Source organism: Pyxicephalus adspersus, chromosome 11, assembly GCF_032062135.1.
Source record: "Pyxicephalus adspersus chromosome 11, UCB_Pads_2.0, whole genome shotgun sequence".
Classification (NCBI taxonomy): Eukaryota; Metazoa; Chordata; class Amphibia; order Anura; family Pyxicephalidae; genus Pyxicephalus; species Pyxicephalus adspersus.
The window spans coordinates 21,517,968-21,544,137 of NC_092868.1; the positions used below are offsets into that span (position 1 = coordinate 21,517,968).

Below are 26,170 nucleotides of genomic sequence, written 5' to 3' on the forward strand. Positions count from 1 at the left end.
GGAATATCAACAGACAGAAACACTGGAACAGCACAAGGGAACAGGCTGGGAAACAACAGACTAGGAAAAACAAGGGTTAACACAGGAGCTGGAAAACACTGAATCAAGCAACAGGTGTACAGGAACTAGCTGTGTCTGTACAGGAGTGCTGTGTCTGAGCTAGCTAAATAGTCAGGAACGATCAAGAGGCTATTTCCAGATTGGCCGGCGGAATGGGAAAAACTGATTAGGCTTGGGAGCAGAAGCATACCCAGAGTCAGAACTGCCCACATGAGCAGGAGAGAGATGCCTGCACTTTAATGAAGAAAGGTTAAGTGTGACATAGACTTTATTTGGGACTACAAAAAACATAGGTTCCCCAAAAGCGTTTTATGTTCCCTATGCAGCACTGGGGGGGGCTTTTTCTAAATAATATTATGCCTCACATCTTAGGCTTCTAACCTCTTGGACAACTCTGCGGTCCTTTAATCGTTGGAGGGAACGAAGAAATTGTGGATGGCACCAATGCACCCTAACTCCTTGCTCTGGAGACCCCGAAAGATTTGGTGTTTCCCTTACATCCTTTGAGAGGACTTATGGAAAATGATCTGGTAACAAGCTCAAAAAAGCTTCTTGTGTACTGTATATAAGGAAAACACACATAAAATCCTTATGCACTAGAACCTGACCCCAGAGGTGCTTCACAAGATATTTCCAACGACAAGCAATTTGTGTTGGCGATGCAGCTTTGTCTTATGTATAGTCCCCTTATGGCAAACAGTCAATAAACTCCTTGAAGAGTTGCTGAGGTATATCCTTGAACCTCCTAACTCAACCTTTGGGGATTGCCATTATGCAAGCTCTCTTAACTCAGTAATGGTTGATAACTAATATACTTACAACAGCCAGATGCTTGACAGCCAAAAATTGGAAATCTCCCTCAGCCCTGATTAACTGTATTAAATATGTTAACCTTATGGAGCAATTGACCACAAGGTTATATGATCGGCTGGACAAGTTTACCACAATATGCCTCTACTGAGCATTTTGCCAGAGACTGCAGGGTTATAGGCCAGGGGTGGACAAATAGATTTGAGTGTCATCTGAATACAGATGGTACTGTAAACCAAAGGAGGATACAGGTTTGGTGGTGAGGAGTACAGGAAGATGAGAACAGGTCCAAGGACTGGAACACCAATAGGGAGGAAAGTAGGAGAGGAGGAATTATCATGGAAAGAAACTTGAAAAGGAGTGGTTAAACCGATAGGAAGCAAACCATGAGAAATAACTGACTGATAGCAATGGAGGGAAAATCTAGTAGAAGGAGGAGAGAAAAGTTGTCATGTGACTTATCTCTGATGAGGTCATTGGCATTAGGTGGAATGGGCAGGTAGAAAGCCAGACTGGAAAGAGTCAAGAAAAGATTGTATTCAGATGAGTCTTTTATAGACAAGGTGCTCAAGAAGTTTGGAAACATATAGAAGAAAGGAGATTAGAGGGTCGCTAGAAAGTAGTCAGGATTAGGAGAACAATGGCATGTTTGAAGGCTGAGGGGAAGATACCAGTAGAAAGAGAAGATAATTTGAATAGTTTTGTTAGTGTGGAGCCAGGGTTGAGGAGTGTGCATATAGTAAATCAGAGAGGATGGAGTCAAATGGACTCCAGAAAGAAGATGATAAAAGACGAAAGGAGACTTCCATCAATATTAACAGTGCTGAAGCTGTAAGGCAAAGGGAAAGAGAAGAAAAAAAAAGACAGGCTTTTTTCAGCACTAAGAATCATAAAAATTTTAGAAATTTATAAATTAAAAGGGACAAATAGTCTCAACTATACAACGTTCTCCTGTGCTAGAAGTTTCACTAACACAGTTTGCTTAGAGATAATAAATCAAAGTCTGTGGTCATTTTGTACAAATTTAGGCAGTTACAATGAAGAGAGTAAAGAGAACTCGGTCCTGACACATTTCGCCCAATAAGGGCTTCCCCAGGGGATTAAAGAGTTCGATATGATTCATCTGCCAGTTTATGATTTAAGGGACCATGTGTTATGATAAGGATGAGAGCAGCCAGATCGTTGGATAGTTAGTCTGCTAGCAATGTTCTGGTAGTATACAACAGGGTAGTAAAAGTGGCAGTATTGGAGAATGGAAACCATAAGAGTGTAAGTGGAGAACTCAGAATCTCCTTGGTAGTTCTCTCAAGGCGGTTCGTTAGTTCCAAATGTAATCTATGAAGCACATATAGCTAGATGTTGGTGTATTTCACTAAGTTGTGATATCCTGCGGTGACTAGCCATATGTGGTATGCTCATCAGTATTTAGTACTGCGAGTGGTATCTCTTATTCTTCCCTCTGAATACTGCCAGTAGTGATTCAAGCAATTTCTGCATTAGATTGTAATTCCACGGGTATACCGTCAGCAGCATTTATGGATGCTGCTGACGGTATGCCTGTGGAATTACAATCTTGAGTCACAAAAGTGCATCTTAAATCACAGTGCTCAAGGTGGTTGTAAATGATTTACAGGTGGAAGGGGTGGGCAGCACAGTGGCTCAGAAGTTAGCACTCTGGCCTTTGCTGTGCTAGGTCTCAGGTTCAAATCTCAGCTTGGGCATTATCTGCATGGAGTTTGCAGGTTCTCCCTGTGTTTGTGTGCGTTTCCTCTGGGCACTCCGGTTTCCTCCCACATTCCAAAAAAACATGCAGTTAGGTTAATTAGCTCCCCCCACCCCACAAAATTAACCTTAGACTGTATTAAGATAAAGAGAAGATTAACATACATAAATACATGAACATTCGACTGCGATAGGGATGTGAGACCCTTTGAAAGACAGCTACTGACAAGACTACAGACTTTTTAAAGCGCAATAGTAATATGTCAGTGCTATATAAATACTGTATAGTAATAAAATTAATAAAGGGGTGGATATGTTTGGAATGGTATTGTAAGCAGGAGCATCACTGCATTTATTTTTGAAGTAGGTAGCCATGTCTTAGGCAGGGAAGGTAGTTGTAGGTGGAGCAGGTGTAAGGTTTAGGAGGGAGTCAAATGTTGAAAAGTTGAAAGTGGAGAACTAATGTTGGCTGGCAACAGTGAGTGCAGTGTTAAGGAGGTTTAGCCTGGCTTTGTAATCTATGAAATCAGCGCGGAGACCAGATTTCCTACATTTGGGCCCTGCTGCACAAGCAATCTTTTGTAGACAGTTGGTATGATTCGTGTCAAGGTTGGATATTAGCAGGACAGGGGGAGAAGAAGGTGGCAGGGGCAACTTTATCCAAGGCCAAAGATTGGAGGTGTGGTTAAAAGCAGTGGCATCTTGATCTGGACAGGTTATATTAAAAGAGTGGGGGTTAGTGACGCAGGATACGCAGTGGTCAAGGTTACAAATCTCTCTGCCATTAACCTGGTCTGAGAAGTGGCAAATGGGGGCCAAAATTAGAAAGGTTGAAGGTAAGACTATTGTGGTCAGAAAGGGGAAATTACAAAATGTAAAGATTGGTGAGGTTGTAAAGTTTGGAAAATACAAGCTCCAGTGTGTGTCCAGCAATGTGCCTGGGGCTGTTTATGTTCTGGGTTAGTCCAAAGGAGGAGGTAATGGAGAGCAGTTTGACTTAGGAAGGGTGGTTGGGGTCATTCACTGCAACATTAAAATCACCAAGTTGTTTTGATATAATTTTAGGATCTAGGCAGTGGACTGCTTAAGTTTATCTCCCACCGGTTGTCTTGACAATTGTTACTTTGTTATAGCATTTTCAGGAGACCCCCTAAGTCTTTAGGTGGGCACGATATGGGATATGGAAGATATGGTGCAGCTTCCTATTCAGTTGGTTTTATAAATATATACAGGAAAGTCAAATCACTAAAGTAAAGATAAGTGAGGTATATATGTTCTCTTGATGGCTGGGGCTTACTTGGGGATACCATTCCCTGGATTCTCTCACCTATTTAGTTGGAATTTAGCGAATGGCCTCCTGTATACTTACCTCATTCATTTTTGTGTCTTATACCTTGGCTAATGGTGTTCTGTTAATGTTTAGAATTTCAGGTAGGTATACTCTGTTAGTTTGGTAAATATTTTATTTTTTGGTTTTGTGGGTTCCCCCAGTTAGGATTTATCTGTTAATTTGTTTGCATTTTTCTTTCCCTCTGCTGTACGCCGACACTTCCTCCACATAGGTCTACCGTCCTACAGACGGGTACTTGGGATCCCACTTTAGCTTTTCACCCCATAGACGAGAACTTGGCCCCTCTGGTGTCCCTTTCCTTGTCCCTTCCCCCCAATGTCAGAAACACATTATCAGTTACAAACATTGAATATCTGTACCCTTAATGTGAAGGGTCTTAACAGCCCCAACAAGCACTCACAATTATTATATGCCCAACACAAAGCAAGAGTACACATCTTAATCCTCCAGGAGACCCACTTTCAATCCAATAAGATCCCCACTTTCTGCAACCACTATTACTCCACCAGGTTTCACAGCTAAAATCTAGAACCCAGAACTAAAGGAGTCTCAATTGCATTTCAAAAAACCTGCCAGTACAGATAATTGACTCTCGCTCTGATCCCCAGGGCAGATATCTAATCCTTAAAGTTTCTATGTGGGACAAGAAATTGTCTCCCTTTATGCACATAACCATCAACCTACAATAGCTACATCCCAGTACTTGGAGATCCTGAAGGGGTTTGCAGAAGGTACTATCACTGTGGGAGGCAACCTGAATTTTACAATGGACCCCTCGCATTGATACTTCATCAGTGAAAACCTCAATCTCTTACTCGAAGTTAAACTTTTTCCGCTCTAAACTACATGACCTTAGGTTACTGGATTTTTGGCGCACTTTACACCCAGCAACCAAAGACTATACCTTTTATTCCAACCCTCATAACATGTATTCCCATATAGATTACATCCTAGCAAGGCACCCAGTATTTGATTGGCATCCAGTTGCTTCCATAGATCCTTGTCCCTGGTCTGACCACTCCTCAGTTACCCTGTCACTTCAAATTCTACCAATGGGCCATAGCGATTGGACGTGGAAGTGTAACGACTCCCTGTTCAAAGACTCAATCTGTGCAAAGGCGGTTCTTGATACTATTTCTAACTTCATTGGGGACCATTCTTCAGATCCTACCCTCCCCATACAATGGGAAGTTATGAAGAAGGGTTCTCAAACAACAGGGAGCTAGGCTCAAAAAGATTAGAACACAAGGTATTAAGCTCACAACTGATAAAATTAGTTCGTTGGAACATTTACATAAGCAAAACATGGCCTCTGATGTATTTCTAGAACCAACAACTGCTAGAACCCACCGCTTCCGCAAATTAATTAACCAATATGGGGAGAAATGTGGCAGACTTATGGCACGAGGACTACCCCCACGCACGCCAACCACATATATACGGAATGCAAATGGGGCACTGACCTCCATTCCCAGGGACATTCTGCAGACATTCTATAACTACTACTCAGATCTTTATCAAACCTGTTCTAACCCTGCAGCCCCTTACAAGAATACATAACTAAAACAGCTCTCCCAGTATTAGACCCTGAAGTTGTATCCCAGTTAGAATCCCTATTTACTGAAAAAGAGGTCTCTGCCGCCATAAAATACACACCAGCCGGGAAGAGTCCTGGCCCTGATGGATTCACCCCACAGTTTTATAAATTACACACCCTTAAACATGTTCTTTTCTTAACTAAGGCTTTTTCCACAGAGCCTAAAAGCACACATTTTACGATCCTTCCCAAACCAGGAAAAGACCATACAATATGTTCTAACTACGGGCCCATACCATTGATTATTGTAGATGCCAAAATATTTTCTAAATTGACAGCCAATAGATTCTCCCCATATATGCCAAGGTTCATACATAAGGATCAAACTGGGTTAATTTATGGAAGGGAAGCAAGGGATAACACCATTAGGACTATCTTACTGATCCAATATGCCAAATCTACAGGCACGCCTTTGTGTAAACTGTCAGTTGAAGCAGAAAAGGCCTTTGACAGGGTGAGCTGGCAGATTATGATATCTTACCCAGAATATTATATGTGTTCCAAACAGTCCCCATATTCCTACCAGTTACGTATCTAGGTTATTTCAAAAATTCTTATAGAATACAAAGCGCCCCAGATTAGCATTCAATACTCAACGAGTAGGGGTCCCAGATATCATTTCGTACTATTGGGCATTGGTCCTAGTGCACTTAATAGATTGGTTTCATAATAGTGAGTTGAAGGAGTGGGTACTATTGGTTTCATAATAGTGAGTTGAAAGAGTGGGTACTATTGGAAGAGTCGCTCCCACCATTTAGTCCCTGATCCTTACCATGGGTGAATATCTCTGTTACAGCCAACCTTTCCTATACCTAAACTAACCAATGATTAACTGCATATTTGGGATGTCATCATTAGATTCGGTAAATTGTCAACAAGACCAGCCCCCATGACGCCACTTTTTGACAACCCGTCATTTCTCCTGGCAATAAGCACTAAAAACTTTTTATCTTGGTCTGCCTCTGATGATCGCCACTTTAAGAGCATGTTAAATAACGGACAGGTTCCTCCTATGACTTTACCAAAAAAAGCAAGTTGTTATCATGGCTTTCATATAGACAATTATCCTCCTTTGTAACCTCCTTCACCGATACATCAATATTATATAGAAGCTTGATGGTATTTGAGGAATTAATCAGTTCGAGTGGTCGCCCCACCCATATTATTTATATTATTTCCAGGTTATATGAGCTGCTCATTCAGAACTTTGATTCCACTACTCCTATATACGCCTGATACTGGGAGAGAGAACTAAATGAGCTAGTAACTGCATAAAATTGAGAAAAATCCTTTATTTTTACACACAAGCTCACATTGACATCCAAAGCCCTGGAGATTAGTTACAAGATTTTATCTAGATGGTATTGTAGCCCTGTAGACTTGCATCCAATTTCACCCCCACAGTCTGATAGATGTTGGCATTGCCACTCACAAAGAGGGACAATGCTTCATTTATGGTGGGAATGCTCAATCATATGCCGTTTCTGGGATACGATTATTCAGATATTTATTGATTGCACTGGGTCTACTGTACCTAATAATCCCAAAATCGCTTTTATCTATGGTCCCGGGCTCCTTCAAAAGCATCAAGAACGGCGCATTATGCCACTTTCTTACAGCTGCCAGGGTTCTAATTCTAAGATTATGAAAGTAATCTTTTGCTCCTTCCATTACAGATTGGGTCTCCGAGCTTGAAAAAATTCATCATATGGAAATGGTTGCGGAAGATGACAATAGAATGGAACAGTTTAAAATAACTTGGTCCTCCTGGGATTGGTTTAAAGAATCCCCCTAAGTGTACTTACACTAGAGATAATATTTGTCCAATTGGTTAAATGTTTCAGATTTAAGGGCTATCCCTCTGCAATTTCAAATTTATCATTTATCATCATCTATGCCATGAGCTAATCTGTTGGGTTTTTATTATGTCTTTCCTCAAACTGTCCACTTGTTTATAGTGCACGTCACATGCTTATATTTAGAACCTATGTTGTTTCATATTTAGTTTGAAAAATAAGTGCATTTCTAGGCCCAGAAGGTCTTCTATTTCCTCGTTCATATAATTTTCAGAGTTTATGTTGAATATAGGTTTGTTTAATGGAAGTTAACGTTGTTGTACTATAAACACGTTGTATATATGTATGTATCTTGTTCCTTTGTTTATTGTACTTTTTTAAAAAATTAATAAAACTGATTGAAAAAAAATCACCAAGGATGAGGGTGGGCAGGTTATGAGAAAGAATATGTGGGAGCCAGGAGTCAAAGTTTTCCAAAAATTGAAGGATTGGGCTTGGGGGGTAGACAACAGCAACAATAAATGGGTTGGGACAGAAAGGATAAATGGAACACACTTCAAAAGGAGGCAAAAATGAAAGAGGTGGGGTAGGACTGTGTATATACAACTATGGGTAAGAATGAGACCCATACCACCACTGTTGCCAGGTCAGAAGTGTTAAGTGCAAAGTGCAGGCCTACCGAGGAGAGTCCAGCAGCAGAGGCAGCAGCAGAGGGAGAAATCAAAGTTTCAGTGAAAGCCAGAAAGTTCAGAGATTTAGATAGAAGTTTGTGGATAGAGATTAGCTTGTTGCAGACAGATCTGGTATTCCAAAGACCACAAGAAAAAAGGGGGTAAGAATTTGTGAGTTGGGTGAATGGTAATTAAGGTTAAAAGACTTGCTGAGTTGCAGGTGTAAAACTACATAATTAAAATTCAGGAAGGCATTACAGACGACTTGCAGAAAAGGTAGTTTAGCAGGTAGCTTCTGAATGTTAATTCATTACAAATGTTTGTGGTAGAAGTTGCAGAGTGCAGAAGTGGTTCCAATCATGTTCCAATTCCTGGTTCAGTTCCCTGAATCAATTACCAAAGCACTTTGTAATTGGCATGTGACCATTCCTGTTTAAATAGCAGTGTTTTGGGTCTTAGTATGGCAGTTATTGTTTACTTCTAGAGCTCTGCATAACCAAGACCTTTTTGTGTGTGTTTAGTTTTCTCATTAACAGTAATTAGGTTAGGAATTTAGTAGGGGTAATTTATAGGACACCAACCCAGAACAGAAAAAAAAGAAATGAAATACACAACTATAAATGTGTGCCTTTTTAAATTATGGAAAATTAGCTAGGGCTAATGTGGTTTGTACACAGGAATGTATACTGTGGACCAGCCAAATAAAAACACATGGCTCTAAATGGGAAGTGGCACTGACAAGAGTGCAGTTATATGCACTTTTCCCTTCACCAAAATCGGCTGTCTTTGCTACCAACCTATTTAAACATATTTAGTCATCATATATATCCTATATATAATGAGCAGCTAATATTTATTGTGTGATTAGAAGCATTATAGATAAGTGATTGCCCAGCAACAGTCTTTTTTGGAGCACCTATTATGTTAAACAAAGCTGGGCATGCTACATGTGATTTAACGAGATACCAAAGTGGCGAGTTATAGGTGTAAAAAGGATTAGCTGCAAATGTTAAATAAACCTCTTAAATTCTGAATCCGTAAAATCTCAGGAAAAAATGTAAAAAAGAAGCTCCTGCTTCACCAGTTCCTTTTATGCTTTTTATGAAAAAAAAATGCTTTTATATGAATAAAAGAATATTAACCAACATAAAAAAACAGACCAGGCCATAATAAAGTTATAAAAATAAAAGGTAATAGGAACATACACATTGCAATATCCTATTACAGGATAAGCTCCCAACATAAGTGTCAATGGTTTAAATAACATTATGAATTGCTAAAAATTACATCTTCTGAAGGGCAACTCCATCCATAAAACCACTTGGCTCCCATACCAATTTAAAAGTTATCATTTTAAATTGACCTGAGACAAATAGAAAGCCCAATTTTTTTCACAAATATAGTCTCAGATAGGCTATAACCTGCATTTTCTTCGTAAGATTGTCAAGATAACTATGTAACGATGCAAGATGGAGGATTTCAACATGCTGTACATATTAGCGAGATTGTGACAAAATATGGCATTAGTGTGACCAATCTTCTTTTCTATTGAGATTGTTTCTTTCTTCACCTTCCTTAGCTTTTTTTTTTTATTTTTGGGGCTACTTTGATTTACAAAATTAATTAATTATATAAAGCACTGCACGGACACTGAATCACAAAATCACTGACACTGCACAAACATGCATATCTGGGCTCAGACTGACGCTTACGCACAAATGGCATGTCAGGTCTTTGTTTAAAACCACGTGTGTTGGTATCGGTCGGCATTCCGGTCGTAACTGAATACTTTAGTCGTAAGGTAAACCTAACATTTTGGTCACAACTCAAGTTATTCGTATGTCAGGCCGGTCGTAATTTGAGGTAAAAGTTTGTGCAAAGTGACAGCATTGGAGGTAGCTGTAGTATGAATTAGCGGGAAATTCAAGAGTTTCTAGCACTTCATCAAAAGGGAGCAGTTAGGGGTGTGGCTTCATGATGGTGCTGTGAGAATGTGCATTACTTGGGCTTGGTCCACAGCAATGTTCTTTCTTTCTGCTTCCTCTGCAGGAATTCTAACCGCCCCCGACCAATGTCAGGTAAACGAAAAACCCCGGCATGCTCTGCACCTATCAAAAAGTCCGGGCTTTGCATGCATTTCCCGGCGTCAGAGGCTAGGAGTGCAGCTGCCGGCACTTTTAAGATGGTGGTGACACGTGGCCCCTCCAATGGGACGGCATCTTACAGCACCCAATAGCAGCAGGGAGGTGAGCCAAGCCAGCTTTCTCAGCTCCCCTCTCCATCACATTCCCATCACATCACATTCCCTAATACATTACATAACAGTACAATAGTCTGGGTTTAATGACCCCCCCCCCCCTCGTGCTTTCCAGCTTCACCACAGGCCTCACAGAGTGAGATTCCTGCCCAGCCAGTGCACACTGGGACACAATCTCCTTCCTCCCTTGGGCCCCCTGATCCATGGGACTCCCAGGATGCTGGTGTATGTGCAGATTTGATCCGGAGGCTCCATGTGATGTGCTGTGTAGAATCTATTTTTATGTGGTAAAAGAAAAAATTATGAGGAAGGCCTAGTCTCATGGGACTCTAGATTTTGATGGTACTCAAATGAATATTATGCCTGACTTATCAAGACCACAATGAAGACAGTGCCTGTCCCCTTCGCGAGAGGTCCCCACCATGCTGCCACCTGAGATCTGGGGAAGATTGAACCTTGCGAGGAACATTACTTATGTGTTGACTTTTCATTTCTTTTTTTCTTTCTGTTCCTGAATTATCTCCATCTGTTAAATATACACCAGAGGTCTCCAGTGTTCCTGACCCTTGATGGCTGAGTATTTACACTTTGCAGCTATACATACTTTTTTTATTTTTTTAATGTAAGATGGGTAACCTAATTTGATCTGTTAAGTGACATTACCGCCTACCTGATTTGAGTGGGAGAGCGATGCCACTCCAACTTAACCTGTCATACCTGCCTGTTTGTTAGAGGCCTTTCCTTTTCTGTGTGTTCCGATAACTGTTCCCCAAGTGGGGGAGCCTTCCCCTTGAGCTTGGTATGTCTCGGGGAATGTCCCCTCATCTGGGAACTGCTGCGTTTTGGTCTCCTGATAAGGAGACCAGGTGAAAAGAGAAAAATGTTATGCTGTATTACTTAATTACAGCTGGTTCTCTGTCTTGTTTATTGATTGCTACTATTTTTTTAGGTCTTGCTTACAAATGTTTGTTTTTGTATTAAAATTTGGGCGGAATGTGGTGGAGTCCTTCCCCAGTGCAATCCTGTTCTAACTTCCCCCGCGTAAGACAACCTTAAAAGTTTAGGGACTTGTGGTGTATCCACTTTAGCCCAAAATAGTCTCCCCTAACCCAATCCCCACCTATTTTTTGACCCTGTCCTTGTGACTCCCCTAAAACAAGCCAATAGCCCATTCAAATACCCGGGTACTTGATTGAATGTGACTTCCCCTATGAAATATAATGCCGTGTACAAAGGTGATCTCCCTTAATGTAAAAGGACTAAACATACCGGAAAAAAAAGGACGGCTCTACTTAGAGATTTGCATTTGTAAAAAGCACTGGTGGCCTTCTTACAAGAAACTCACTTTAGATCTGATAAAATTCTGAGATTGGCAGATCATAACTATCAATGGGTTTACCATGGAGACACTACAGACTTTAGATCCATAGATCCAGGGAGTAAGCATTCCTACCTACCAACTTTCTGTCTGGTACCAACCTACCAGATCTTTCGGTCTGTGAGAATTCTGGTATTATTAACATCATCCTTTCCGACCATGCTTCCATTCATGTCTCCCTATGTTTAACAGAAATGTCACGTGGTGAAAAATTTTGGAGACCTAATAGGTCTACTTAGAGACCCGGCGGTTTTGGCTGATTTAAACAATCAGCTACCGCTTTATTTCCTTGAAAATAGTACTTCTGTTTCACACCCAGCAACGGTCTGGGCGGCCCACAAACCAGTTCTTTGAGGTTTTTTATTAAACACGAAGCTCGTCTTGAAAGAGAAAAGGGAGCTCAAATTCAAAAACTTTTACAGGACATTTATGTTCTACAAACGACACAAACAAGTTACAACTAGGGATGTTGATATACAATTGCAACCCGAGAACAGTTAAGGACCCTATGCTTTGCAGGGGCTATGGCTACCCTGGCAAAGGGCACGTGCTCTTTCTTTGAATTCTGTAATAAATGAAGCAGATCTTTAACTAATGCTCTGAGAGCTAAAATAGCAAAGATGTATGACTAAAATTTGTGATTTAGGGGGGAAAATACACCATCTCCCCAGAGACATCTCCAGTTCAAAATACATTCAGATATGCATAGAAAGGTATTAGCTTATTCAATCTAGTTGAAGTAGAGAGATGGTAGCTTAGCTAGTACAGTATAGCTAGTACTAGTACAGTATAGTCCCTAATACTACTATGGTAGGTGTTAACGTCTCATACCCGACACGTTTTGCGATTCGGCTTCATCAGGGAATAAAGAGCACGTTGTCTTATTCTGTACAATAATGAAATCACAGAAGGACAGAATATATTTATAAGTTCAAAGCAAAAATAAAAGTAAAAAAACGCAACTGTTCCACAGACTCATTCTTTCAAAAAGAAGCTAAGGCCCTATGAGGAAGACTCCTGGAACAAGGCTACTATAAAAATTAACCTAAAGGAGCATTTTAGAAAGCCTACGGTCTCTTAAGGCACAAGGCTCCACAAATCCTATCACAAGAATCAAGGTTTGCCAAAAATTGGCATATCCTAAGGTCTGACCCATAAATGATCAATATATTGGAGCTAGACCTAAAATAGTTTACAGGAAAGCACCTTCTTGTTTCAAGCCACTACTTCTTCCATATAGCCCAAAGGAAAGACACAAGAGGTACATTTAGATGCGGGCACTGTGCACAATGCCAGTGGATACATGAAGCTATGAACATACTTTTAACGGAGAACCATACCGGCCTAAACAATACATAGACTGCACTACAATGGGAGTCATTTACCTAATCATATGTACCTGTAGAGCATTTTATGTGGGGAAAAATAGAAGACCTCAAAGGAAAATAATCTATGAACACATTTATGCAATAACCCCAGTCAGTTACCGTACAGCCAGAAAACATAAATATGGTTTAGAACATGTTCCCCCAACCCATGGGGAAAGGATCAGGATACAAAACTGTTACAAACTGAATGCAAATGGTTTGTCAATCTTAAGCTACTTAGGCTCCAGGCCTTAATGACATGCTTAGTTATAAGCCTTTCCTCTGCAAAATCTCAATATATTATATGATCATTTTCTCCAAGTTATTACCACTTTAAGGCTTTTTATGATTTGTAATAATTTACCATGTATATATCATTTACCTGTATGAATTGTTACCCTGTTCTATACTTGATTTGCTTTACTATGATTGTTTGATTTGCTTGTTGTATAGCTATACTAATGTATATTATTCTATACCATTGTTATGTTGTACTACTTTACTATTACATAACCTTAGAGATATTAAGACAGCTACAATTTTGTAAGTGACATTTTCTTTGCATTGTTATTTTGTGCTCTCTTTTTGAAGTAAACAGCTTTGTACATAAGTAAAAAGATTGTCATATTCATTATTTATGTTGTTTGTATGTTTTGTAATTCCTTTTTGTTCATTCAACCTAATAAGGACTTAAATTCAAAAGGGAGCAGTTTAGGCGCTGGTGTATAATGCCTCTAAAGGTAAAGATTCCTTTAGAGGACCATGGAGTGTCATCTTCCTTGTGAAGCTATCCGGTAGTTGGGGCATATGCAGGCAGGAGGACAAGGTGGATCTGCTACTCATAAAAGTGTTTTTGGTGAATTGCATAGGGGCTAAAAGGGAGCCATCTGGTATCAAGAATTTAGACCTCCCAAGCATTGAGTTAAAATGCAATCTACAATTGTCGAGTTCGGTCTATCTATTAAATGGGGACAATGTAGCCCATAAGGCTAATTGATGCAGATGGGTCGCATAATAGTATGTTATAAAATCAGACACACCCAGTCCCCCATGTTCTTTACGCGAGCATAGGTCCATTTTAGGTAGGCGATAAGTCTTATAGGTCCAAGTAAAATTTAATCTGCTTGAATATTTTTAAGCACCAAGAGGGGGAGAGGGACTAGCAGGTTTAGTATGTTTTTAACTAACATACACACATTAACCTCCTTGGCGGCCTTGTTATATAAATATTTTTAAATGTCAAAGTGGTACATTTAAAAATATTTAATATTTTAAATTTCCCACCTGGTCTGCTCCCCAGCCGCATGCTCCCACCCCCCAGCCACACGTCCACATGTGCCATGTCCACCATCTGCGTCCCCTAGCCTCGCGTCACAATGTTCACATGCCGGGCAGGCATCACCAGGTGACGCAGATGCTGGGCATCACTGGAGGACGCCGCAGACACATGGGGACCAGGTAAGCTTTCCAGTTCCATTAAAAATTCCACCCCAAGTGTGGCCCAGGCTTACCGCTTTTGGTACTGAAAATTAACCCCGAGCCACACTCAGGAATACCGCCAGGGAGGTTGAATAAATGTATATAGTTTTTATTTGGTATTTTCCTTTTAGTTTGCTTTAATATTTGAGAATTCTTAAAATGCAAAAAAATATAATTCTGGAGGGGTATAGATGATATATATCCATATATAATATACTATTACAAATCATTTTATTTTTACAGATGGAATTTGAGGGTCTATAGTTCTAGAAATGATTTTGTCTACTTGCAAATCATGAAGTAAAGGTAAATTAAAGACCATAGATAATTTTACTCTACAGATTTGAATTCTATGATCCCTATTTATTGGGACAAAATCTTAATGTGGTTTTCGGTGGATCACAGCAAAAAATTTGCAGACTTTTTTTTGTATCTCTTGAATTTCAAAATAGTAAACAAACATGACACGGGAAACAATGTCAATAAAATATTTAATTGCAAGTTACAATTCATTCCCTTTCATTTTAGCATAAAAATAAATGATTACAAATTAATTAAAATAACTCTGTGAACTAAAAATTTACCCTTCGCTACCTCCAGCCAATCCCTTCACAATCAGATATCATATTTGTTGTAGAATACACAGCACAGGTGCCTGAACCATGGACCGTGAACATGGAACTTGGTTCACCCAATCTGATAGCTAGCCAAACCTTGAAATAGCCAGCACCCACAGTCCCATGGGCTCTCTGAGCAGCTATATTGTAATAGAGCAAGGGGGCCCACCCTACAGCCCGCAGGCCGCATCCTTTTCGCAGAGCTGTCAGAAATGGCCCTCTCCTTATTCCTTCTCTGCTGCCATCCCATCTGCTGGGATCGTGCTGCCAGGAGAGGGAGCTGCACCTCAGCCACCTTGTACTGGGAGATAATCATGCAGCAGCAGCAGCATGGGTACTGTGTCTGTGTTCAAGCAGCTCTCATTATCCCCATGTGTAATTTCTCTTATCTCTTTAACTGATTGTCATAGAAATGTGAAATTTTCAGGGTACACAGGGGACCCTATGAGCTGCCATTAAACTAAATTTAGGCCCTCTACACATAACAAGTTGCCAGATACGGGATCACAAGCATACAATCCTAACAATCAGGGATATTTTCACATTAGATGGAGCTATTTCAAGACCAGAGTCCCCAAATTGAGTTTGTATGTTGGGGGCCCCTGGAGGGCCACTCATGGCAATGAACATTGGGGTACTGCCAATTGTCAGTGCGCTGTGGTGCCCCTAAAGTTCACAAAACTTCAAGGCTTCATTCAGGTTGGCGGTAAGGTTGCGATGCAGTTAACCCTTTCTCATGCCATGGAACCATGGCTCGGGGGAGACGCTCAGTACCGCTCACTGCTGCGGTGCAAGGGACTGAGTGGCTGGTGAACTGCCTGTTACACATAGCTGGACACTTACATTCTGTGAACCCCAATTTCTCTGGAACAAAAGGATGTTGGCAACTGGAAATGTGGGAGCCAGTGGGAAACTCGTTATGCCCCCCCCCCTTCCCCATTAAAATGTTATACCCATCATATCATGCCTACCCTGTCACACATAGCTCTCTCTCTATTTTATCTCTACGGCGCCATCACAAGATATGAAAAATACCGTGCTATCTTGTCACGCATAGCTGGGCACTTACCGTATTTTTTGCCATATAAGACACACTTTTTCTTCCCCAAAACTTAGGGGGAAAAGTTAGTGCGTCCTATACGACAAATGTGTTAAAAAAAATAATTAAAATATTATACTCACCCGATACCCGATCCTGCGTGTGTTTCTGGCTGCAGCGTGTCTCTCTTCTCTCCTCTGCCAGCATCGTGTTTTCTCCTGTCTGTAAAGCAAAGCGAAAGAAGCCAGCACAGCGCCACCTGCTGTTCCCTGTCCTAACTGCCGTACAATAGAAAAAAAGCACAGAGTGATCAGAAGGGGAATTTGAATGACAGAGTGATCAGAAGGGGAGTTTGAATGACAGAGTGATCAGAAAGGGAGTTTGAAAGGTACAGAGTGATCAGAAAAGGAAATTTGAATGGCACATGAGTGATCAGAAGGGGAATACCGGTATGAATGGCACATGAGTGATCAGAAGGGGAATAATCTTTCAGAAACTTTTTTTCTAGATTTTCCTCCTTTAAAATTGGGTGCGTCTTATATTCCGGAGCGTCTTATATGGCGAAAAATACGGTACCTTCTGTGAACCTAATATCCCTTTGACAGTAGAGGGAGGGAAATGTAGGATAAGTGGGGGACTCTTGTGGCTAACTCCCCCTAAAATGTTATTGCTGCAGTGCCATCACATCACAGAAAAATTATACCTATCATACTGTGCCACCCTGTCACACATAGCTGGCCACTTACCTTCTGTGAACCCTACATTCTCAGGAACGGGGAGATGTAGGGACCTGAATATGATCCAAGAAGTATCCATTGCAGAGATTCTTGATTTGTCATTACTTTGGTGCATGTATGTTAAAGTAACTAGAAACTTTTTAATTTAATTTTAAATTAAAACTTTTCTAGTTTTAAACATATATCTTAAATGTTTATTTGCATTGTGGCCGCAAGTTTCATCCCAATCTCAACAGCAGTCCCCAGGATGAACAAAAGTTGGGCACCACTGTTACAGAGCAACACTTTTCACTTGGGATTCTTGACATCTAATGTCAACTAGGGATCTCAGGTTTTCAACCCCTCTCATAATAATATACTATGATACATGACAGCCATGTAAAAAGGTTCTAGGAAAAAAAATCCCAAGTGTTAAACCTTTGAATATAAATTTCAATACTTATTAGATTCTTTGATAAACAAGGCACTAAATAGTTTTATGAACAATCTCAAGTATTTATTTGCCATGAACAAAATAGCACAGGGTGATTACTGTTTAATATATATCATACCTTACTAACTATATAAAATATTGTTTTCTTTCACCTCAAACATAAAATTAACTTCTTATTTTTTATACATGTTATATTACCAGTAAAATTTGTTTTTGCAATTAGGCAGGGTAAATTACAGTTTTTACAATATAGAATTCATATTTCTTTCACAATTTCTAATTTACAAAACTGTATGAAAAATGTACCCATGTATGGACTTCCTTTCACTAATAGGTGTCTTACATCTCATACTTAACATTTATTTTTAAAAGCCTATTACATTAGCCCTTCCCTATTTACTGCAGTGCATTCCTGGCCTTACTACAGCAGAACAGTCCTCATCCAATCCAACAGACTATGCAGCTATAAACAATGTCATTAAGGAATGTTTTAGTATTTTGCTCTCCTCTTTTCCAATAATGCAAATTCGGGTATTTCAACATATCAGATGCAAATAAGAAAGTTTAATGTAATCATGTAAAGACAACAGTGCTAAAGAAAAATTATAAATAAATATATATATAACGACTGGAGTGGAATGATTGGAATGAAAGAGACAAATAGCGTGTCTCACAGCCCTTCGTCCGCTGTCACAACACTGAGCTTTACAATGAATTGCAAGAAGCACACGCTGCATGCAGAATGCCCCTTGTTAGAGACAAACGTAATTGAAGAATAGATATTAACAGCTGCTGGGAGGGATTACCTTTAGCCAATATGGCCACATAGCCTTGGCACGAAGAATAAAATAGCCTGCTAGCTCTACAAGCTTCCCAATTTATACTAAAGTTTATCTTGTTTTCACAGAGACAAAAGCGTTCCATAGAACCAATATGCTATAAAGCAAACACCTTCAATTTTAAATACAGTACAGATTAGCACGCATCTCCTACCTTTTTGTGTATTTGGAAGCTGGTTCGAAAGCCCAAAATAGCAATGTCAGCGAATCCCACCAAATAAAGAAAAAGGAAGTGCCCGCACAAGCTGGGCAGGTATGACCTGATGGACTAAGGCAGGAGCGTTAGGTCCGTACCGGAGTATCCCAGGTGCTCTGTACTATATTGTTATGATGACTAGAGCCAACAGAGACAGAGGATGAGGTAATGGGCAGGGAGGGGAATTGTGGGAGTGTTAAAAATAACTCAGGTTGATGTCATCTCCAGCCAATCAGATTTCAAGCCAACTAGCGCTGTGATGTCATTCTTTAGCCTGATTCAAACAACCCCTCGGATTTTCCAGTGACACGCACACATTAACGCTTTATACGGGAGCTTTCCCGAATCAGCACACAACGCATGGTTGTATTGTGTGAGTTTAGAAAGTGGAATATGCATTGCAAGTACGTAATCGAAGTGACCTGTTCTGATTTAGATGTAAAAGGTAGCAAGTGGAAAAAATGCTGGAAACATGATACATATATATATATATATATATATATATATATATATGATATATATATTTATATATATATATATATATATATGATATATATATTTATATATCTAAATATATATATAAAATTTAGTTTGGAAATTACAAATGTTGTTAAATAACAAAGAAGAATTACATTTAGACCATGTATACTTAACCTGTAATAACCTATGTGACAAAAAAATCTTGTAGAGATGCACTCAGCTGAATAAGTATTATTAAGATTCTTGCAGAAGACTTCTGTGTCTGTTCTGACTATATTTATTTGCAAGAAATCTATTGAGCCCCATTTTAATCACCATACCATGCACCCTTTTGTGTATATACAGGTAACATGAAGCTGCAGGAGAAAATCGTCTAAACATCGAAGGGCAGTGTGCATGTACAAGGCTGTCATCAGAAGTTTCTGGTCACCATACTAGGTAAATTCGTGGGTCCTTCTCAACCATGTCTAAAAGTTCCAACATTGCAAAAGTAGTCAATGGTCTGGATTAACAAGCAAGTGAACCAAGTGGAGGGTTTGGGCTAGCCTGAAAGGAAGTCATGTGCAAATGGAGGGTCAGGTTTTTCTTGCACCTGGCTAGACCCTCGACATGTACCTGAATCTCTTTCTGGCTACAACAGACTTGAACTTGTCCCCTTTAGCTAGCTCAGACCCTTCATGTGCACCTGATATTTTTCTGGCTGGACCAGACCCTCTGGTTGCACTTGGATCTTATTTTGACTAGACCAGACCCCCTAACTTGAACGACTCTACAAGACTACTCTACTTGTAAGCACTCTTCTTGGTTTTGAATCTTTTTATAGCTAGACCAGATCCTTCTTTTTAAACTTGTTTTTTTTCTAGACCAGACCCTTTACTTGCACCTGGATCTCTCTATGACAAGAGGAGAGCCTTTATTTACATTCAGATCTCTTTTTGGCTGGACCAGATTCTTCACTTTCACCTGGCTCCCTTGCTGGCTTACCAGAACTTTCTCTTTCATCTGGATCTCTCTTTGGTTAAGCAGTGAGGCCTGGCACTAGTGGAGGGTTTGGCTAGCCCACAACGGACCAAGGTGCAACCTGACCTTTCACTTACACCTCCCTCCCTTTTTGGCTAGCCTTACCCATTCTTGCTCCTAGCTTTGCAGTTCTTTCTTCTCAACCTTTCTTCTCCCATGTTTCTTTCATCTCCATCTTTCAGACAGATGAAATTGCGGATGGAACAAGTGATGAGGTTGAGGCACAGATAGAAAAAGCAGCAAAAAGTGGAAGTGTTTTAATCATGGGAGATTTCAACTACCCTGACATTGACTGGAGTAATGGCACTACAGGGACAGCAAAAGGGAGGAAATTTGTGAATTTAATACAAGATAATTTTATGTTACAGTTTATAGAAGCCCCAACTAGAAATGATACTCTGCTGGACCTAGTTCTTTCCAACAATGCAGAGCTTATAACAAATGTGCAATTAAAAGAGAATCTGGGTAGCAGTGACCATAATATAATTTAATTTAATGTTAGCTGTACAGGAAGCAAAAACAGGAAAGATAAAAACATTTAATTTTAAGAGAGAAAGTTGTCCATTATAAAGGGCAGCTCTCTGTGACTTGGACTGGGAGACAATATTGTCCTCAAAGAACACAGAACAGAAATGGGAATGTTTCAAGTCTGTTCTAAAAAAGCAAACTGAAAAATATATTCCAATGGGTAATAAGTTTAAGAGGCTAAAATTAAAACCTATGTGGCTTACAGCTGATGTTAAAAAAAACATTAGGAACAAGAAAAGGGCATTCCAAAATATAAAAATGAAGGATCACCCTCATCATTTGAAACCTTTAAAGAATATAACGAAACATGTAAAAAGGAGATAAAATGTGCAAAATTTAAAAATGAAAGACTTGCAGACTTGAAGATTGCAAAGGAAAGTAAAGCAAACCCCAAAAGATTTTTCAAATATAATGCAAAAAGTTCAGATCTGAGCATGTAGGCCCCTTAAAGAATGTCGCTAGGTTGGTAACGGGGGATAAAGACAAGGCAGATTTACTAAACACTTTTTTTTAGCTCCGTGTACACGAAGGAAAACGGCAGAGCTCAAGTCCAAATTCATAATAGCAATGTCACTGCCTTAAATGAGTCACAATGGCTCAGAATTGATATGACTGAGAGACCTGATGGATTACATCCACGTGTTCTCAAAGAGCTGAGCTCTGGTATTTCAAAGCCATTATTTTTAATTTTTAGAAACTCTTTAATCACTGGCAAGGTACCGATTGATTGGCGTAAGGCCAATGCACTTGGGGGCTAACAACATTCTTGCTTCATACTGTCTAGGGGGAATACACTTGGGGGAGTCAGAAATGGAAAATGATCTGGGGGTTCTGGTAGATCACAGACTTAATAACAGCATGCAATGCCAAGCTGCAATATCTAAAGCTAGTAAAGTACTTTCTTGTATTAGAAGAGAATAGACTTCAGAGATGGAGATATAATCCTGCCCCTGTACAAAGCATTGGTCAGACCACATGTGGAATATGCAGTCCAGTTTTGGGCACCAGTTCACAAAAAGAACATTGTTGAATTGCAGAGAGTGCAGAGAAGGGCAACTAAATTAATAAAAGGAATGTAGGAGCTCAGCTATGTGGAGAGATTAGCTGAACTGAATCTATTCTCCCTTGAGAAAAGACGTTTAAGGGGGATATGATCACCCTGTATAAATATATAAACGGTCCATATAGAGAACTCTCTTTCCCATTATTCACTTTGAGATCATTACAATGAACAAGAGAGCACTCTTTGCGTCTGGAGGAAAAGAAGTTTAAGCTCTGGATAAGGAAGGGATTCTTCACTGTGAGGTCTGTGAAAATATGGAATCGGCTCCCTCAGGAAGTAGTTTCAGCGACTACTATAGATTGCTTTAGAAAAAAGGTGGATGTTTTCTAGAATTTTTCTAGAATTCTCGATTTTTCGAGAAGCACAGAATATAATTGGGTATTAAGGCTTTAAAGTAAAAATAACAGTGACTGTTGATCCAGGGAACATCCGATTGCCTCATGGAATCAGGATGGATCTTTTTTTCCCGTTGAAGAAAGTTGTACCAGGGTTTCTTTTTTTGCCTTCCTCTGGATCAACTATATCTTCTAGGGTTTTATATCTGGGATATGTTTATTTCCCTAGTGGTTGAACTTGATGGACTTATGTCTTTTTTCAACCTAACCTGCTATGTAACTTTGTAACTTTTCTTGCACTGTCTCCCTTCTCTTCCTTGTTTTCCCCGTAGGTCTCTAAACTCCATCTCTCTTTCCTTAAATTTCTTCTCTATCTCTTCTTCACTCCTCTTCTCCCAAATCTTTTTTCTTTCCACCCTTCTTCTACCTTGTTTGTTTCCTTCAACCTTTTACCCCATGTATCTTCCTCCCATTCCCCTTTCTTCTACCATGCCTTTTTTAGATATTTAGAAGATCAGAAAGCAAGTGTTCTCTCCTGGTGGCTACCAGTTGAAACACACATACATTTGCAAAGGCTCATTCAGGTTTTAAAGTGAATTTGTATACCTTACAAAAACTTGATTATTTGCTGTTCCTTTATCCATTGGCACTGAGTACATTTACCGCATTTAAATATGTAAGCTATATTCTTACTAAATCAGAAATAGAAGTTCCTCGGTTGGGATTTTTGTCCTACCTAACATTTTAAATAAATTCAACTTTATCAAAGACCTGCATTTGTTTGCAAGAAAAAAATTCTTTATAATAATTCTATTATTATCAAACAGGCAGATAAATGTGTCAATATTTTGGTCTTGGATGTATTACAATATGGACAAATGTGCCTATATGGTATGGTATGGGGCTTTTGATAAAGGCATGATTGACAAAAATATTTATGAATTCCTAAAAAATCCTCATCCTAAGACTCCAAGTTTTTATGCACTCCCTAAAATTTACAAGGATATGATCAACCCACCAGGAAGACTGATTATATCAGGCATAAGAAGTCTAACTAGTAATGCCAGTCATCTTGTGGACCAAACTCTTGGACCTCATGTCTGCAGTCTTCCTTCCTTTTTAATGGATACTTTAGATTTATTAAAAAATATTCTAGGATATTTCTATACCACCATTATTAGTAACGATTGATGTGAAGGCTTTATACTCCAGTATTTCCAATCTCCTGTGTATTGAAACTATCAGAATATTTCTGCAAGAAAAAGATATTATAACTTGGAACTTTAATGAATTTATTCTTGATCTACTATTATTCATTCTGTCTAGAAATTACCTGCTCTACCTTCAGGTACAGGGGGTTACTATAGGCACAAAATGTGCCCCAACCTATGCAAACCTCTTTTTGGGTGGATTGGAGGGAGCTTTGTTTGCAGATGATGATTTCTCAATGTACCTTTGCAATATCCTTTTATGGAAAAACGTTCATTGACAACATTTTCATCACCTGGAATGGTACTGAAGAACTATTAGTTGAATTTGTTTCCAAACTTAAATAAATTAGTTTATTTTACATTTTACGATGCAATATGATATATTAGGAATTGCCTTCTTGGATATTGAAATTGTTAAAGTAACAGATAACACATTAGCATCTACATTATTTCGTAAGCCTACAGCAGGTAATACGATACTATTCGCCAAAGGAGCCCATCCGTATTCCCAATATCTTCGCATTGGTAGAAATTGTTCAAGTGACCTAAATTGTGAATATGAGGCTGTAAGGCCCTGGCCAGCACCAGTCCTCACCGGAGACCAGTCCCTCAATTTAACACCACAGTCTTTACCTATAGCAAGACCCCGCTCAGCCTCGGGAGACTGGGTAAATCTCCCAGCACTCAGTTGCCCCCAGGACTTGCTGTGCAAGGGATGGTGTCTGGGAATAGGCTGTCAGCAAGCCGGGAGCCCACAGATAAAACAGTACCAAGATTCCAACAGAGCAAAGTCCAGAATACAGAGCAGAGGTCACACACAAGAGATCAATCCACCAAATGAAGTACAAAGGAAAAGGCACAAGCAAAGTTGGGGTCACAGGCAAAGGTCAGTCCAGGCAAGGGGTTGTCAGGAACAGGCAAGGTCAGCAACAATAAATCAGACAAAAACAAACTTCAGCACAGATTAGCACAGCTATACACTACAAAAGGCACTGGTGACTGAGAGCAGAGAGGCTATAAAGTCCCAGCAGCCAATAGCAGTGCAGGGCTGAGTCAGGAGATAATTGCCTCTGAAATCCTCTTCAACTGTGCACAGCCTCACAGAGTGGTGCTGGAGATGCGAGAAATTCCTTAGGTTTCACAACTAAAGGGAAGCAGAGGCTGCTGTAAATGACATTGTTTGACAGAACAAACAGTGTTTCATACTGTGATGGCACACAGCACAGAGTTGCCGGACAGATGCACATTTCCTAACAGAGGCCAAACAACTTCAACTCAGATTTCTAAAAAGAGGTTACAGCAAGAAAATACGTAAAAAGGCGTATCAAAAAGCTAGACAGAAAGACAGGCTCCTATGAACATGATTTTGATCCAAACCACCTATAATTTACAGTACTGGAGCAGGTAGATCCTTACCCTAGAGGAGGTGATTGGGATACGTTTTTACAAAAAAAAACAAAAAAAATGGATCTGTAATTTAAAAGCTCATATCTTTCCTGGCCTGAATGAGATCCTCATTCCAGTTTCCAGTCCTTTCTAAAAAGAACAAGTTAGCTACAGCATATATCATATGATCCTATAATTTAACATATAGTTATAAGTCATATACGGAGGAATTTTCTCCAGTGTTTGTTTATTTAGAGATTAGTGATTAATTTGTTTTGGATTTATAATTACATTACTTAAGTCACTCACTCACTCACATAAAGGCACTGATATCAAAATTATGTATACAAATGTATTCAAAGTTGTAGCATATATTCCCAATAAATAAATATTTATCTAGTTGCTATTTGCATTAGCATTTGGCTGAAATATGTGGGACCCATTGATTGGATGAGGAAACTTTGTTTCCTTTTGTTGCAATCCAGCAGCCTGCAAAGCCTCGTTCGGCTCCTCCCCACTCCATGTCATCTCCAGGTTCTGAGGCATCCCTCTACATTTATAGGACGCCATGAGAATAAGGAAGACTAGCGAGTCCCACTGGACCCTAAATACAGCAGCTGACAGCCTTTCGGCTGGCCACTTTTAGATGAATTTCAGCAGGAATCGTATCTATTATTTATTCGGCACCACATCTATCAATTTGGGGAATACTCCCTGTTGGCTATTGATATTTTGTTTTGTTTTTCCTTACTTTTAACATCTCACATACCTACTGGCTCCATTTCAAATTAAGTGAACTACTGCGTTATTTAAAATGCAGGTCACTATACCTCCACTACACCACCAGGCAAACTTTTTCATATGTAAAATGTAATAAATTGTGAATATTGGGGAGATTATATAACAGGTTTGTGTTTCCTATTTGACATGTAGTCTGGATCAAGTTATTATTAGCCTAATATCAAAACTGGTGGCTATTCATGGTAAAATGATATAATATATGGAAAAAAAATCATATTTCCTATCCATTATTTGTTTTATCAAAAGGATGCTATGTAGTGTTCCAATTTGGTATGGGTGGCAGTTTAGATTGAGATGGGACATAATGAATTTTAATATTAATGTTGGAACTGTTTGTAAACATTATTGGGGAGTTACTTGGGGTCATAAATCACTAGGTTTCCCATAGATATATTGATATCAAGTAAATTAACGAAATTTAAGTGTATATACAAACTGTATACATGATCATTCCTGTTTACTCTTTTGATTCCTAAAGGTGGACTTGTTGGTGATCTCTTTGCACCCTGAGCTGTGGTTGTACTGCTTCTGATCTGGGGATTCGTGAGCAATGAACTTTGGTTATTTCAGAAATGTATGCACTTGAAATACTTACTTGAGTAGGTTTTTTTTAAATGTGTGTTTACTGTATATTGATATATATATGTAACATATATATATGCAAATATACCGTATTTTTCGCCATATAAGACGCTCCGGAATATAAGACGCACCCAATTTTAAAGGAGGAAAATCTAGAAAAAAAAGATTCTGAAAGATTATTCCCCTTCTGTCCACTGTACGGCCGGGTAACTCTGTTAGGGCAGGGGACAGCAGCGTGCTTCCTAGTTCAGAATCGCGGGGGCGCGTGTGCCATCTTCTTTTGCTTTGCACTGCAGCCAGGATTAGACACACACTGCAGCCAGCATCGAGGAGACACACACAGGATCGGGTATCGGGTGAGTTTCTTATTTTATTTATTTTATAAAAAATCGGGGAAACACAGTATTTGTCGTAA

At 39.5% G+C, this 26,170-nt stretch overlaps 1 protein-coding gene and 1 long non-coding RNA gene across 2 annotated transcripts in view; one reads left to right on the forward strand and one right to left on the reverse strand.

Moving 5' to 3' along the window:
* Positions 1–18,514, reverse strand: part of LOC140340514 (dual specificity protein phosphatase 8-like) — a 36,803-nt gene extending 18,289 nt beyond the window's left edge. Inside the window, exon 1 of the mRNA XM_072425775.1 lies at positions 18,308–18,514. The gene's annotated coding sequence lies outside the window, so the exon portion shown is untranslated. The remainder of the gene's footprint in view (positions 1–18,307) is intronic.
* The window catches only part of LOC140340515 (uncharacterized), a 127,430-nt gene extending 101,485 nt beyond the window's left edge, over positions 1–25,945 (forward strand). Inside the window, exons 2-4 of the long non-coding RNA XR_011922660.1 lie at positions 14,732–14,794; positions 19,175–19,267; positions 25,652–25,945. This is a non-coding gene — a long non-coding RNA (uncharacterized lncRNA). The remainder of the gene's footprint in view (positions 1–14,731; positions 14,795–19,174; positions 19,268–25,651) is intronic.
* The last annotated feature ends 225 nt before the right edge of the window (positions 25,946–26,170 follow it).